This window comes from Sorex araneus, chromosome 1, assembly GCF_027595985.1.
Source record: "Sorex araneus isolate mSorAra2 chromosome 1, mSorAra2.pri, whole genome shotgun sequence".
In the NCBI taxonomy this organism is placed as follows: domain Eukaryota; kingdom Metazoa; phylum Chordata; class Mammalia; order Eulipotyphla; family Soricidae; genus Sorex; species Sorex araneus.
The window spans coordinates 81,879,966-81,894,046 of record NC_073302.1 but is presented as its reverse complement, the minus strand read 5'-3'; the positions used below and the strand labels follow the sequence as shown (position 1 = coordinate 81,894,046).

General features: G+C 43.0%; 1 protein-coding gene across 3 annotated transcripts in view; it reads right to left on the bottom strand.

Moving 5' to 3' along the window:
- The window catches only part of FRMD3 (FERM domain containing 3), a 318,111-nt gene that overhangs the window by 211,925 nt on the left and 92,105 nt on the right, over positions 1 to 14,081 (bottom strand). The window contains exon 1 of one of the 3 annotated variants that reach the window (XM_055139945.1): positions 10,504 to 10,636. The exons of the other annotated variants lie outside the window; for them this stretch is intronic. The gene's annotated coding sequence lies outside the window, so the exon portion shown is untranslated. Of the gene's footprint in view, positions 1 to 10,503; positions 10,637 to 14,081 lie in introns of those variants that run through there. 3 annotated transcript variants of the gene reach the window in all.

Sequence of the window (14,081 nt, the reverse complement as noted above, 5' to 3'; positions counted from 1 at the left end):
TATTAGGTTCCTTTGAATATATACATATATATTATTTAACAATTGATCCGATGATGGGCATGTAAGTTGCTTCCATGTTTTTCTCCCACTTTCTTTTGATCAGGGTTCACATACTATACACATCTCCTTCCATTTGTTTCTTTATATTTACCTTCAGTCATGAAGAAGATATATTGCAGACCAACCAGTCTGTTTCATGTGTGTAGAAAGGCTGGAAATCAATGGTCTACCAGAGTGGCCAGTGTGAGGACAGGTATGCAAACAGGTGCCAGTCCTCACATATATAAAAGTTAATGAATGCTGTTGTAGACAAGAGATGGGTATTGTTTTATAACCCATGGCTCCTTGCTTCACTCTAACTCCTGCTCACCGTGCCCAACCTACCCGTAGTCTAAGGTTAAGGTTCTCTGAAGGGAATCACTGATGCTGAGTTGAGTAAGCTGGAATGAGAGGGAAAGTCACTGATTGGTCTCTCATTCGTGAGATATAAAGAAACAGTGAAATTAGTAGGAAATAACAACTAGTCAAAGACAAAAGAACCTTATCCTGGTTTACAGAACTAGATTACCGAAGGAGGCCAAAGGAAGTGGTAAGGAGGGGATCCTGAGACAATGATGGAGGGAAGCAGAAACCCTGGTGTTGGAACTTTGTATGCATAAAGCCCTATCATTAACAGTACTGTAGAGAATACTTCAAATCCAAAAAAAAATTTAAGGTTCTGGTGCCAGAGAGGTATTACAGCTGGCAGGACACTTGACTACACATTGGCTAAACTGGGTTCAATCCTCTACATATGGGCATTATATATGGCCCCCTAAGTGCAGAGCCAGGAGCCCTAAAAATAGCCAGATGTGGCCCCAAAATAGATGATAGATAGATAGATAGATAGATAGATAGATAGATAGATAGATAGATAGATAGATAGATGATAGAATACTGAAGTTATAATATCCCTCTCCCAGGTTCTTTGAGGGTGGTAGGGTGTTTGGCTATGCTCTCCTACTGGGGCCCAGGGGATCACAGGCAGTGCCAGAATACAGAATGGGTGTTGGCTGCATGCAAGGCAAACCCCTTAAACACTGTACTTTTCTCCAGACCTCTCCTAAGTTTCCAATCCTAGACTCTGACTTCTCAAAATCTTTGAGAACAAGCAGTTCCCAAAAAGTAATAAATGTCCACAGAAATCCATTAAAACCACTTGCTGTTCTGTCACACTGAGGTTCAATTTGTGGCTCTTGAAACATAATTAAATCAAGTAAATGACACATAAAACAGTCTTCACAGCAGGCTTTACAAAGAACTCAAAGGGCTTCACTATATTTAGCTTTTAACCAAATAAGAATCTAGAGTATCTGAATTAATCACACATTTTTCTTTCAAGAGGTCTAAATTAATGAGATTTATTGTATATATGCTTGTATTATGTGCCTAGAAAGCAAGGAAACCTTGCTTCATGAGTCAATAAAAAGATCATTTGAAAGTTTTTAATTAAAAGAAATGTTATTGCTTATAAAGACAGTCATTTTCTATACTGAAACCAGTTACTTCATAAGATTCATTTAAAATTCTGTCCTGGACCTAGATAAAAATGAAATTTTGTTTTTAAAGTCCTCTTTCCAAAAATAATCATGCCATTTAAAGATATACATTTTCATTCTATGACAAATTTTTTCCAGCATGACCAAGAGGGAAATACAAGTTCTGGACAGGAAAAGAATATCTATCCTGATGGCTTTCCTTGGAGCCGTTATTCCTGAAAATAGTCACAATATGCCACCCTGAAAGAAACACCAGAACATGCTGTGACAAATTTCAAGACATCTGTACCACTTAATTCACTGACCATCTAGAATAAACCTCAGACAGGAAATCAGGACCTGGAGAGACAGTACAGCCAGTAACTTGCAGAAGATTGCTAAGGTGCAAGTGATTTCTGTCCCAGTGAGGAAGATACGATTTTACCACCTTCTATGCACCTTCTATACCTCAATCATGGCTCAGCAAATCCCATGCAGGCATTCTTCCATTTCATTCACTAGGTATTCTTGAGTCTCCATGTTCTCTATTAAATCAACTTTTCCATTCTGCTAGCCCCCTCCTTAAGGACTTCAATCTTTGACATCTGTTTAATGTATGTTTATATATGAGTCATAAGTTTAATTTATTGAAAATCATAACTATTATGTCTGCCCATCTTCCTGTCCTGGAAACTAACACATCTTTCTGCTCTTTCTCACTGAAGTCAAACTTGATAGTTATTTCCCCCAAGTCCCAAGAATAATATTTGGGGTTTGGCTCATGCAATTGGCACTGCCCCCTTCCCACTGACTAAGGTCATAGTGTCTCCTTCTGAAGCCTACAAACAGCAGCTGTCTTTGAATCCTCTAGCCTCTGATGAGGTGGAGTCTCAGTATTTAGCCAAGGCACACAGATCTAGTTTTCCATGAAGTCAAACAAAATGCAAAAAGCAGAGAGACAAGAGAATGGGGATAGGGGACAGAGAGTAGAACACGATGCACTTCACCAGGATTCAACCCTGGCATCACGTGCACTCGACAGCCATGCACTGTGATGCTAGCAGTCCTGGCTATGCAGGGCTTGAGAAGCACGTCATCTTCGGGCCCTGCCACTGAGCCATCAGCCAGATTGGCGGGATCAGTTCCCAGCCAATTGGGTAGGGTGCAAATGGAAAGAAAGAAATGAGTGACAGGTTCACTGGTGTGTTTTAAAGTCCAGTATCCTGCTTCTGTTTTGCTCCAGGGCACAACTTTTGTATCGGATTTATTATTTTAGAAGCATATACACTAGAAGTGACAGGGTTGTCTGAAAGGCTAAAGCAGGACATGTCCTCTAGAGAAAAGGAGTGCAAAATAACAGAAACTCAGACAAGAGGCAGGAGAGAATTTAAGACAGTGGGTAAGGCATTTTCTGTGCAGGAGGCTAGCCCAGGTTCAATCACTAGCAATGTATATGCTTCCCCCAGCACTGTGAAGAGTGATCCCTGAGCACAGATTCAAGATTAAGTCCCGAGCACAGCCAGGTGTGGCCCGAATCTCCCCCAAAAAATGAAAGTCAAGGAAGAGAGAGAATGAGGGCATGTGAGGGGACATGTAGGGAATACATTTGATTTTGCAGAATTGGCCTCCATTTGCAGCCTCACCTCCCACACACTGGCTGTTTGGTGCTATAAGCAGACTCTCTGTAAGGCTGGAAGTGCCAATGTAGGCTAAAAATTTCTTTTAAATTACTACTAGGCATACCAAGAAAAAAAGGGAGGGAGCGAGGGGAGAGGGAGGAAGGAAGGGAGGGGGAGGGAGGGAGGGAGGGAGGAAGGAAGGAAGGAAGGAAGGAAGGAAGGAAGGAAGGAAGGAAGGAAGGAAGGAAGGAAGGAAGGAAGGAAGGAAGGAAGGAAGGAAGGAGGGAGGGAGGGAGGGAGGGAGGGAGGGAGGGAGGGAGGGAGGAAGGGAGGGAGGGAGGCTTTCATAATGTAGAGTGGCAAAGCATACAGAAAATTACATCAAATGACCAAAATCTATTAATTCCCCTTTTTATACTGCTATAAAAAACACCAGCTGTTTGAGAGAAATCATCTTAGAACAGATGCCCTAAATGGGTCCTGCGCATGGTAACTTGACAGGGGACACAGGTAGTTTTCTTCTGTGCTGACCACATATTTCAGGTGAGAGCAAACACTTTTCCCTACATGGAGACTGTACTATGAGGCCTGACACAGGGCACAGAGCGTGAATTAGGTCAAGACACCTCGTCAGGACAAGAAACAAGTCTTCCCTGTCCTATGTATTCTATGTGCCACATAGTTTAGGGTCATCAGGAGATGCTCCTGTCCCGAGCTCACCTCAGCACAGCCTTCTCCCCACACCAGAAACAGCGCACATGGCCCAAATATCTAGAAAGGAAATTCTCCTGGAAGGAAGAAGGCACCTGCAACCCTGGACCTAATGTTTCTGTGTGCCACCAGACACAGAAACTTCTTTTAAAGGACATGAATATCAGGATGGCTGGAGCGATATTGCAGCGGCTAGGGCGTTCACCTTGCACACGGCCAACCCGGGTTCAATTCCTCTGCCCCTCTCGGAGAGCCCAGCAAGCTACCAAGAGTATCTCGCCCACAAGGCAGAGCCTGGCAAGCTACCCATGGCGTATTTGTTATGCCAAAAAAACAGTAACAAGTCTCACAATGGAGATGTTACTGGTGCCCGCTCGAGCAAATCGATGAGCAATGGGATGGCAGTGATACAGTGAATATCAGGATGGATATTGCATTGCATACAGCCAACTCCAGTTCAATCTTTAGCACCACAATGTGGTCACCCAAACCCACCAGGAGTGATCCTTGAGCACAGACCCAAGAGTAAACCCTGGGCACCACCGGGTATGGCCTAAAAAATAAGAGAAGGAAATTAACAGGCAGTGTGAGGGCCAGGGTGATAGCTAAAATTACTGGGGCACTGGCCTTGCAAGCAGAGGCCACATATTCAAGCCCCAGAACTTCAGGCTGAAACCCTGGGGGCAGCCAGCGCCAATGAGCCTGCACAGAGACACCCAAGTGCCAGATCCACACTGTGGGGAGCAGCCCCTGGTTTCCAATTCTTATTTAAAAACCTAAAACCAAGCAGGGGAAAGCTCTCGCAATGCCCACAACTTTCTCTTCTCTCAGTATGCACACAACATTTCTTTCTCAGGTCTACTGTAAGGATATTTAACTTCTGCAACATGCTTGAAAGTTGAAGCTTATGGGTCTGGAGTGACAGGACACAGCGCAGGGCATTTGCTGTGCATGTTGCCAACCTGGTTCAATTCCCAGATGGCCCCCCAAGCCCATCAGGAGTGTTCTCTGAGCTCAGAGCCAGGAGTAAGCCCTGAGCACTGCTGGTTGTGGTCCCAAAACAAAACAAAAAAAAAACAAGTGAAAGCTGTGGTACAGATGTATAAAGTTATTGTACCCCTCCACCAGTAAAATGCCCTGACCACTATGCCTGTCACCTCTATTCTCATGTTCATCCCCCACCCCTGTTCTTTAGTACGTTGTATCCAGCACAAAGACTTGTCACTGTTTGGCACTGCCTCCTTCCTTAGTTTGTCTCTGTGTGCCACAGATAAGTGAGATCCTCTGGTATTTATCCTTTTCTCTCTGATTTATTTCTATTAATATGGCCCCCTCCAGTTCCATACACATTGCAGTAAACTGCGCAATTTCATCTTTTCTTACAGCTGCACAGTACTCTATAGTATCCCATTCTCTCTATATACCACAACTTCTTTCTCCACTCAGCTGTATTCAAATGTTTCAGTTGCTTCCGTATGCAAGATATTGTAGTAACCACTGCAATATGTGTGTGTGTGTTTCATAAAAAGGAACATTCAGTCCAAAGTCCCTGACTCTCAAATATAAACATTCTAAGTCTGCCAGCTTTTCTGTAGTTGGTCTTACTCATAAGGATCAGCAGTAACAGGTGGGAAGGAAATATTAAACCTCACTTAAATGACACCAATTTTGGCTTCTGGGTCTCTGGATTTGTGACTGTATTGATCTCTGACATGGGTCCAAGCACAGACCTCCTAAAGCCCTTATAATTGCCTAAGTGACAAGACATAATGTTCATCCCTTGTTCTAATATTTGGTCTTTAGTATTTATTTATTTATCTATCTATTTATTTTGGTCTTTTAGTATTTAATCTCTATTATTTGCCTTGCTCTGATATTTGATCTCTCGGGTTTGATATTGGCTCCTAGCACAGAATTCCTTGAAAACAACAGCAGTTTATTTTTCCCCCAAGTGGTGGTGATGGTGGTGGTGGTACATGTGTGTGTTTGTGTGTGTGTGCATGCATGTGTGTGTGTCTGTGTGTGTTTAATTGTAGTGAGTTGATAACTGGGCAAACTCCTGGATGAGAACTTACCACCAGTAGGATACCATGTCCAGAGGTTTGAAATTTTCAGCCTCACCACTCTTTGCCAGAGAAAAGCCCATTTAAGATGGCTAAAAATGGAGTTAATAGGGGCTGGGAAATATAGATCCGTTAGGACACATGCCCAGCATGCACCCACCCAGATTTAATTCCAGCACCTTTGAGCATCTTGAGTATATCCCAGCCAGCCTCAGTGTCCTTGCCACACAAGGAACTATCCTTGGGCCCCAGAGCTGTACCAATGGCCCAGTTGGCTGAGAATCACCAAAGGGACCCTTGAATCTCCTGAGGCCCTCCTAAAATAGAGTTAATGACCTATCATTCCCATGCAAAGAAATTCTTATAAAAAATACCAAAAATACCAAAAGTATGCAGTTTAAAGAGCTTCCAAGTTCTTTCAAGCATACATATACCACAACTCCTTAGGGAATCAAGTTCCTGTAATGAATCTCTTCGTTGGATGATTATCTATGTCCTTTATACACTGATGTAGGCAGGTAGTCAGGAAAGGGCGCCATGGCAATGGAATTCCTAGGAAGTAATAAAACCAATACCCAAGGCTGCAAAGGGATCACTTCATGAGCTCAGGAGCCATATAAGACTTCACCTGGTGCCATCCAGACCCAGAGAAGGTTGGATCCCCTTTGGAGAGAAGCTCCAGTAGGAACAAATGCCAGGAAAGGAATTTCAAAGAGGAACATGACCACTCCCAACTCTATCCTCTCAGCAACCACCCTAGCAATGAACTCTTACCTAGGTAGAAGTCCCTGGTGGAGCAGGTTGGGACAAACCCTATAAAGGCAACTTCGAACAAAGTAAGTGCTCACATGTGCTGCCCAAGCCCATGAGACTCCCATGCCCAAACACGTGTGTTGCCTCCATCTCTCCCTTGACATGTGCACTGGGCACTCTTCGTCTTTGGAGAAACCCATGTTCTCTCTTCGATGTGTCACTCTCACTTTCTCTCCCTCCTTCCCTTCCTCAACAGCCTCCAAATAAAAATCTGTTTTTACTTCACTGCTCATCTACTCCTGAAATCCTGTTCTGTGAGATTAGGCGAGGACCTGTAAGCCCTGGGTGAGGTCTAGAAGTGGCATTCTTTTCCTGCAAGAAAGCAATCCTTGGATCTAACCTGAGTCCATGACTCCCCAAGAAATCAGGTGGCGGAGATTAACCCCATTCCAAGAAGACAAAATGGACATCAGTTGTGACTTGACAGCCACCTCGTGGGGCTGGCAGGACTCGAGGTCTGTGCTGTGCAGGGGCCCATCACAGACTTCATCAGTCCTAGCCTTTCCAGCTGGTCCTGAGAAGGTCCCAGAGGAGGATCATGAGGAAGAGACCATCTCTCTCCTCTCTGCCTCATATAAGCCACCTGTAGAGGCTCACCGATGTACTTCATGACACTTTAATGAATAAGGAACTGGCAGAGAAAAGTGTTCATCGGAGTTCTGGGAGCTGTTCTAGCAAATAATCATATTCTCAGGGGCAGGAGTCTTTGGACCCCATGGGATTGGTAGCAAGTGAGACATAAAGTCACCTGGAACCTCACAAACAGCATCTGAAGGGGAAGGCTGTCTCCTGGGGAATGGAGCCCTAACCCCACGGCTCTGATGTCTGCAGCAGGGATCACTCCTGGCAGGGCTCTACGAACCATATGGGGTGTTGGGGATCAAATCCAGGTCGTCTGCATACAAGACAAATTCCCTACCTGCTGTACTGTCACTCCAACCTGCTCTGCCCCATGGTATCTGAAATTTTTTGCTGAAGAAAAACCTCATACACATTTGATGTCAGAACTGTTGTGTGCCGAGTGGCATGTGAGTAAAGAAAAATCACAGAACTGGGTCTCTCTCTACAGCCTCTCAGCAGGAATTCTTTTCCATTTGGCAGGCAGTTGAAAATAGGTCCTCAGCGACAGACACTCAAAAGAGCACCACTGCACTCAGTTTTGCGTATTTCACTGGAAGGTAGAGATGGGATCATGAAGAGTTACCTGCATTCTGTTCAGGGTTTGCCTTTATACTATGAGCAAGGGGAGGTCATCAGAAGTTTTCACAGAGCAATTAGGTAAATTATTCAAAAGTTAACAAAGGTGAAGCTAGCAATAGATGAAATAAGAATCTAGTAGGTAATCCAGGGAAAAGATACTAGTCTACTATATTCAGTTCAGTTCATTACAAGTCAAGTTCATCTATCAGTGAGGAATTGCTTTTTAAGACCTATCTCAAGATCCCAAAGCTCACTCTTTTCCCCCTTGGTGGCATTATTTTATTTTCCTGACACTAGATGTTTAAAGAAGCAGGGAAAAGGATCTGGGGGTCTGACTCCATTTGTGGGCACAGACGAGCTGCCACAAAGGACCTATGTTTTTATCCCTATCAGCGGAAGAGAGCAGACCAAATAGTCTTTCTTATCACTGATCACAGGTCTGGGCGATCTCCAAGAAACTAGTTCATTCACCTGTTTTGGAATTCCGCAATCCAATTCTTGCCCAAGGAACAGGTTTAAGAAAAAGCATCTCTTGAATTAATTTTAAAAATTTTAAATGCATAACATATCCCTTGTAAACTGAAACTTAATCAATGTATCATACCATAGTCCTGAAGTACGCCTGTTGGAACAAGTGTGGGGAAGTCACAAAACCAAGATATGCTCTGAACAGGTATCCTGCCACCACACCCAGCTCTAACCTGAGTGTGCCATCCTAAAGCCCGAGACAGGGCTCACTGTGCAGGAGATTCTCCAGGAATGAAGGCCTCATCAGACTTTGAATCCAAAAGGACAAGACTGCAGCCCTTTAGAAGGAGAGATGCTTCCGCAAGAATGACAGCCCTCAGTATGACGTAAAGGAAACCACCTACACTCAAAATCCTTCCTCTTTGACAATCCCAGACAAAGGACTTTAATCTAAAGGCAAATTGGAACAGCTTGGACAAGGCTGATATAATCATATTTGGAAGAAGTAAGTGGAAGAAGAAGCCCTCGGTTCAGGGGGGCAGCTAGGGTATATGTATGATTCTTTAATTTTCCTTTATGGGGTGATCGTTCTCCCTCTACCCCCTCCTATTTTCTAAATAAAAGTGTTTATTTCAGTGTCTTCTCCTGAAATGTGCTTCTGTGAGAACACATACTGCACTTAGCTCTGGGTAAAGAGTGGGGCCAAATTTTCCTCCTAGTCCCCATCTCTCTGGTACTTAGCAGGCCAAGCAGATGGGGATATCACAGTCTCTACTGTGGATACCTCCTGCCTCTCTGTGCTCTCTGTGAACCCCACTGGCAAGAGGAGAATTATACTCCCCAGCTCTATTTGATGTAGGTGTTAGCCATGTGATTTACTCTGACCAATGAAGTTGTAGGAGCCTGTGGGCGATAGAGCTATTTGCACCCCCGTCCCAATGTCTTCCTACTTCTGCCGTGGTCAGTGAAGACTGAGAAATGAAATAAATGCTTGCATCCACTGATTTTAATAAGTCTAAATCCCCAATAGTTCCATGGAGGCCACTGTAGCATAAACAGGAAGAAATGGTACATTGAGCAATAGAGAATTGTTTTGTTACTGCAGTACTCCTGATACCATCCCAAGTACAGGTACAGGTAAGCCTGGAGAATGCATACTCAGAATCTGATTCTCTTTTGATTACTTTTAAGATGCCACCTTTGAAAGGAAGGTGGTAATGTCTGAAATTTAGACTAAAAAATTAAAAAGAGATATCAAGGCAGTTTGCTGGGCAAGGGCCTTGAAATAGAAATTATTTAGGCTTAAAAACAAATAAAAAGAATTAATAATAATCTCTTCTGAATCGATGGATTAAGGATTGAAAAGGTCACATTGAGCAGACTAGGACAAATACACTAAAGAGTTTCTGCAGATCAACAGCTCTAGAGCATTGGAACAAGGCCAAAAGGGTAATAATCCAAATATTGAGGTCAACAGCCCTGGAAAGGAACTCAAATTTTCCAGCCTTTAAAGAGCCTCAATGGACTAGAAAACATCTGTTTCCTAGACATGTAGAGGAAAGCTTCATTGCTAAATAGTAGCTAGCTCCCTAAGCATGAAATCCAGTGCCATGTCCCAGACAAAAACACTCATTTTACCCCTTCTTTCACTATTAACTGCAGACGTTATCAGCTGTCACTGGCAAAGGAAAGTTTAAAATCAACAGGGAACAGAATGTTCCTACAAGCCTGGGCCTGCCACTGCAGATATTCACCCATTATAGATGCTTGCTGTAGAATGAATGATGTGGTACTACCAAATAAATACACATTATCTTAGCCACTGACCTAGAATATATAAGGCTGTGAAGGCTAATACTGAATGAAATAAATTATTGTGAACGTTGTAAAAATTAAATTAAATTTTAAAATGTGAAGGCCAGGGTGTAGGGCAATTCAATAGACGAGCACTTGCTAATAAGCAACAAGTGTGACCCCTAGCACCCACCTGCATGTAGAGTGAAACGGTATGATATTTGGAATTCCTGGTGTCACAGCCAGTCCAGGCAAGTGCTGAGCACATTCTCTAGCTCATAATATAATAGTCACAATACCTTGGTGTTGGGACCGTACCTGGCAAAGCTTAGGGTTTACTCCTGGCAGGGCTCAGGATACCAGTAAGTGATGCCACAATATATTGGCCGTAAGCAAGGAATGTGCCCTGTCTGCTGTGCTAGGGCTCCAGCCGGGTATGTATCATCTTAGATGTATATGCCTATACCTAAAAATATAGAAAAATGGGAATTATTAAGTAATTATCTCTGGGTGGTGATAGATGACTTTCAGTATCTTTAAGTTTGTTTGTTTTGAGGTTCACACCTGGCAGTGCGGGGGTATCACATGGCAACTCCAGCAACCAAATCCAGGGATCCTCCATGTAACGCACATACTCTAACCCCATGAGTCACTTTCCTGATATCCTTAAGGTTCCATTTTACTTTGTGTTTAATAAGAATGCATTTGTTTGGGGAAAAGCCAGAAAAACAAACAAACAACAACAACAACAACAAAAAAACCACATTTATTTCCCAAGGTCATGGACAGAGATTACTGGGATCTTCTACATTTTTTGTTTCCAAAATTAACAAGAATATTTAGGTTAGTAAAAATACATTTATCTTTGTTTTCTCAAAAATAAAAAAGAAGTTAACATGATACAATTAATGTACAAGAAAAATATCTTGCTTGCAGGAAGAGCCTTTTTACTTAAAAAAAAAAATGCCTCATGACAAGTCAATGATCTTTTCAGTCCGCCCCCTCACTTTTCCAATAATGATGATTTTAACATATCAAATCATGATTAGACCTAGCCAAGCTTCCACATGACTAATGCAGTTAGTGATGATTCTTCTAGACAGGTCTAAGGCTGTCTTCTTGAAATCTCCCCCATACACAACAGAGAGTATCAGGTGCTATCTTTAAGGATTTTTCTACAAAGCCCTTGTGTCTTGGCAGTGCAGATGTGAAATTGGTCCTTACAGTCCCCAAATTCTTAGTTAACTCTGCTGCAGAAGTTATAGATTTGGACCACATTTTTCCAACACGCATGCTAAAGTCAACGCCAAGTTCAGGAAGTTGTATACAAAGAATCAGCAGGCTAGAAGCCCCTTCTGATTTTGTGTGAGATGCTCTAGGGTAGAATTCATGACATGCTCTACAGTCTATGATCTTAGGTTTAAAAGAATAAACTGATAAATCTCCTCCCATACAAACGATGGATTCCTTTATCAAAGGTTAGACTGTATTTTCTTTTCCTAGCTCCTTCCAAGAATGTAAAGTCAAATGCATTGACCAACAAAAACCATGCAACATCACAGCTGTCAACTTTCATTCAGCTTCTCTCCATTCCACTAGGTTCTTATTTTCCCCTATTTTTATTTTGGTTTTCATTTAGTTTATTCCAGGAACAATTACCCACCGTTGGTGAGCAAAAGTCCCATCAAAGAAGTTCATGCAGGTTAGATCCCCTCAAGGGCACCAGAACAGGCCTTTCCTATCTCCACCCAACCAATTCTCAAATGTAGGAGTTTCCACCATTTGTAATTCATTCATTTAGCAACACTATTTTCTTCTACTCCTGAGACATAAAGCAACATTTGGGAAGAATGCCTCACTGTTCTTGCAGAACTTATCTTGCAGAATCCTTTCTAATCATACATAGCTCAGCATAGGTATAAACTTAGGGGAAAAAATAAATCTAAGAAGAAAAATAAACTAGTCTGATGGAAGATTTAAGGAATTTGGGGGACTTGGAAATATTTGCACAATGGAGAACTGCTTTTGTTAGACAAGAAAACTAATAGACTACAGAGCTAGGTACAAAATAGTTGGGAGGTGTTAAGTCTCATTTACTTTCTTTACAACTTGGAACAAATATCCAATTTGAAGTCTAAAAGTCTGATGGGCTTGATGCTCATGCTGACTAGCCCTTCAGAGTATTTTTTTTTTTTTTTTGCTTTTTGGGTCACATCCAGCGATGCACAGGAGTTACTCCTGGTTCTACACTCAGGAATTACTCCTGGCGATGCTCAGGGGACCATATCGGATGCTGAGATTCTAACCCGGGTCGGCTGCGTGCAAGGCAAGCGCCCTGCCCACTGCCTTCAGAGTATGTTAGAGTTCAAAAGGACCTTTTCTAAATTCTGTCTCATTTGGAACCACAGCGACAGTACAGAGGGTAAGGTGCTTGCCTTGCATGTGGCCACTGGGTTCAATTCCTGTCATCCTACATGGTTCCGCAAACATCACCAGGAGTAATTCCTGAGTACAGAGGCAGAAGCAACCCCTGAGTGACCCCAAAAAAAAAAACAAATAAATAATCTCATTTAATATCCCAATCACCTGTGAGATTTCATTATTCATTATATATAGGAGCTGTGTCTCAGAGGGACTAATTATGTGTCCAAGAATACACAACTAATTGGTAGGACGAAACTAAGAATCTCATGTCTAACAGTCAACAGGCCTGTAGGGCAGATCCGGGCTGTGCTCCTGGTCAGATGGGCAGGACTGACTAGAACGGGATGCTCCACACCATAAGACAGAATCTCTCCAGCCCTTAGTTTTGCTGCTGCAGTTTGTTTTTAGGTGACCTTAAACACAGATACCTGAGTAAAATGATAAACCATACTTCAAAGAAAAATCTCTGCAAGAAAGGTAGTTGAGAGGGTTGGAAAATATATTTGGTATGCACAAGGTCCTGCATGCCAGTGTCAACCCCAACATGCCTTTCTAGTTCTGAGGGGTGTAGTCTCGGTACCCCCAGTATAACTGTGGAGGGCTCTCACAAGAATAGAAAGTAAAAGAAAGGAGGAAAGGGAGAGAAGAGAAAAATCCTAGTCTGCCAAAGCCAATATTCATAACCCTTAAAACACCTCTCAACTAAGAAGTCCTTTCATTGCACCAGTTGTTCTTTACCCATGTATGAGAATGCATTTTTTAGGGTGCTTGAGAAGGAGCTGTTAAAATTACTGGATTCCCAAATGTTTTGTCATTTACGAACAGCTACATGTTCCTTATAAAATCACTTTCCTCCCCACCCAAATACCCTATCAGCTTCCAAGCCCTTCTTTCTCGATAGGCAGATCATCACTGACAAGGAGGGAATGAGAGACCGCTGCTCTTCACCCAGGAAGATCCCCTGAACTGGAGGCCTGAGGCCGGGCCTGCTGCCTATGAGTTGAGATCCTGCCCAGACTGAGCAAGCACCAAACCCAGCAGAGCAGGGCCTAACCCACAGGCAGTCGGGTCTCACACATCAAGCCAGGCTGGTGGAGCACCAGTCCATGGTCCCAGAATGACTGCATCAAGTTACACCAAAAAAGGATTCACCAGGAACATGGTAGGAACAGGCTCAGGAAGCCAGAGATCCAGGCCCAGTACGAGCAGATAACCCTGGGGAGGACAAAAAGGGCCTAGAGGCAAAGGAGCATGGAGGACAAAGGATGCCACAATCTCAGCATCCTGATGCAGAAAGGGGAAGCTCCCATGCTTAAGACGGAAGCCCTGGTGTTGGCCACTGATGCCAGGACACATCACAAATGATGAATCCTCACTAGCACCCATGTCTATTAGTCTAAAAAAGGGGAGATAACAGACCTTTTCAATTGCATGTTTATAGCTCTTAAAGTATTTATGGAAATGACCAAACA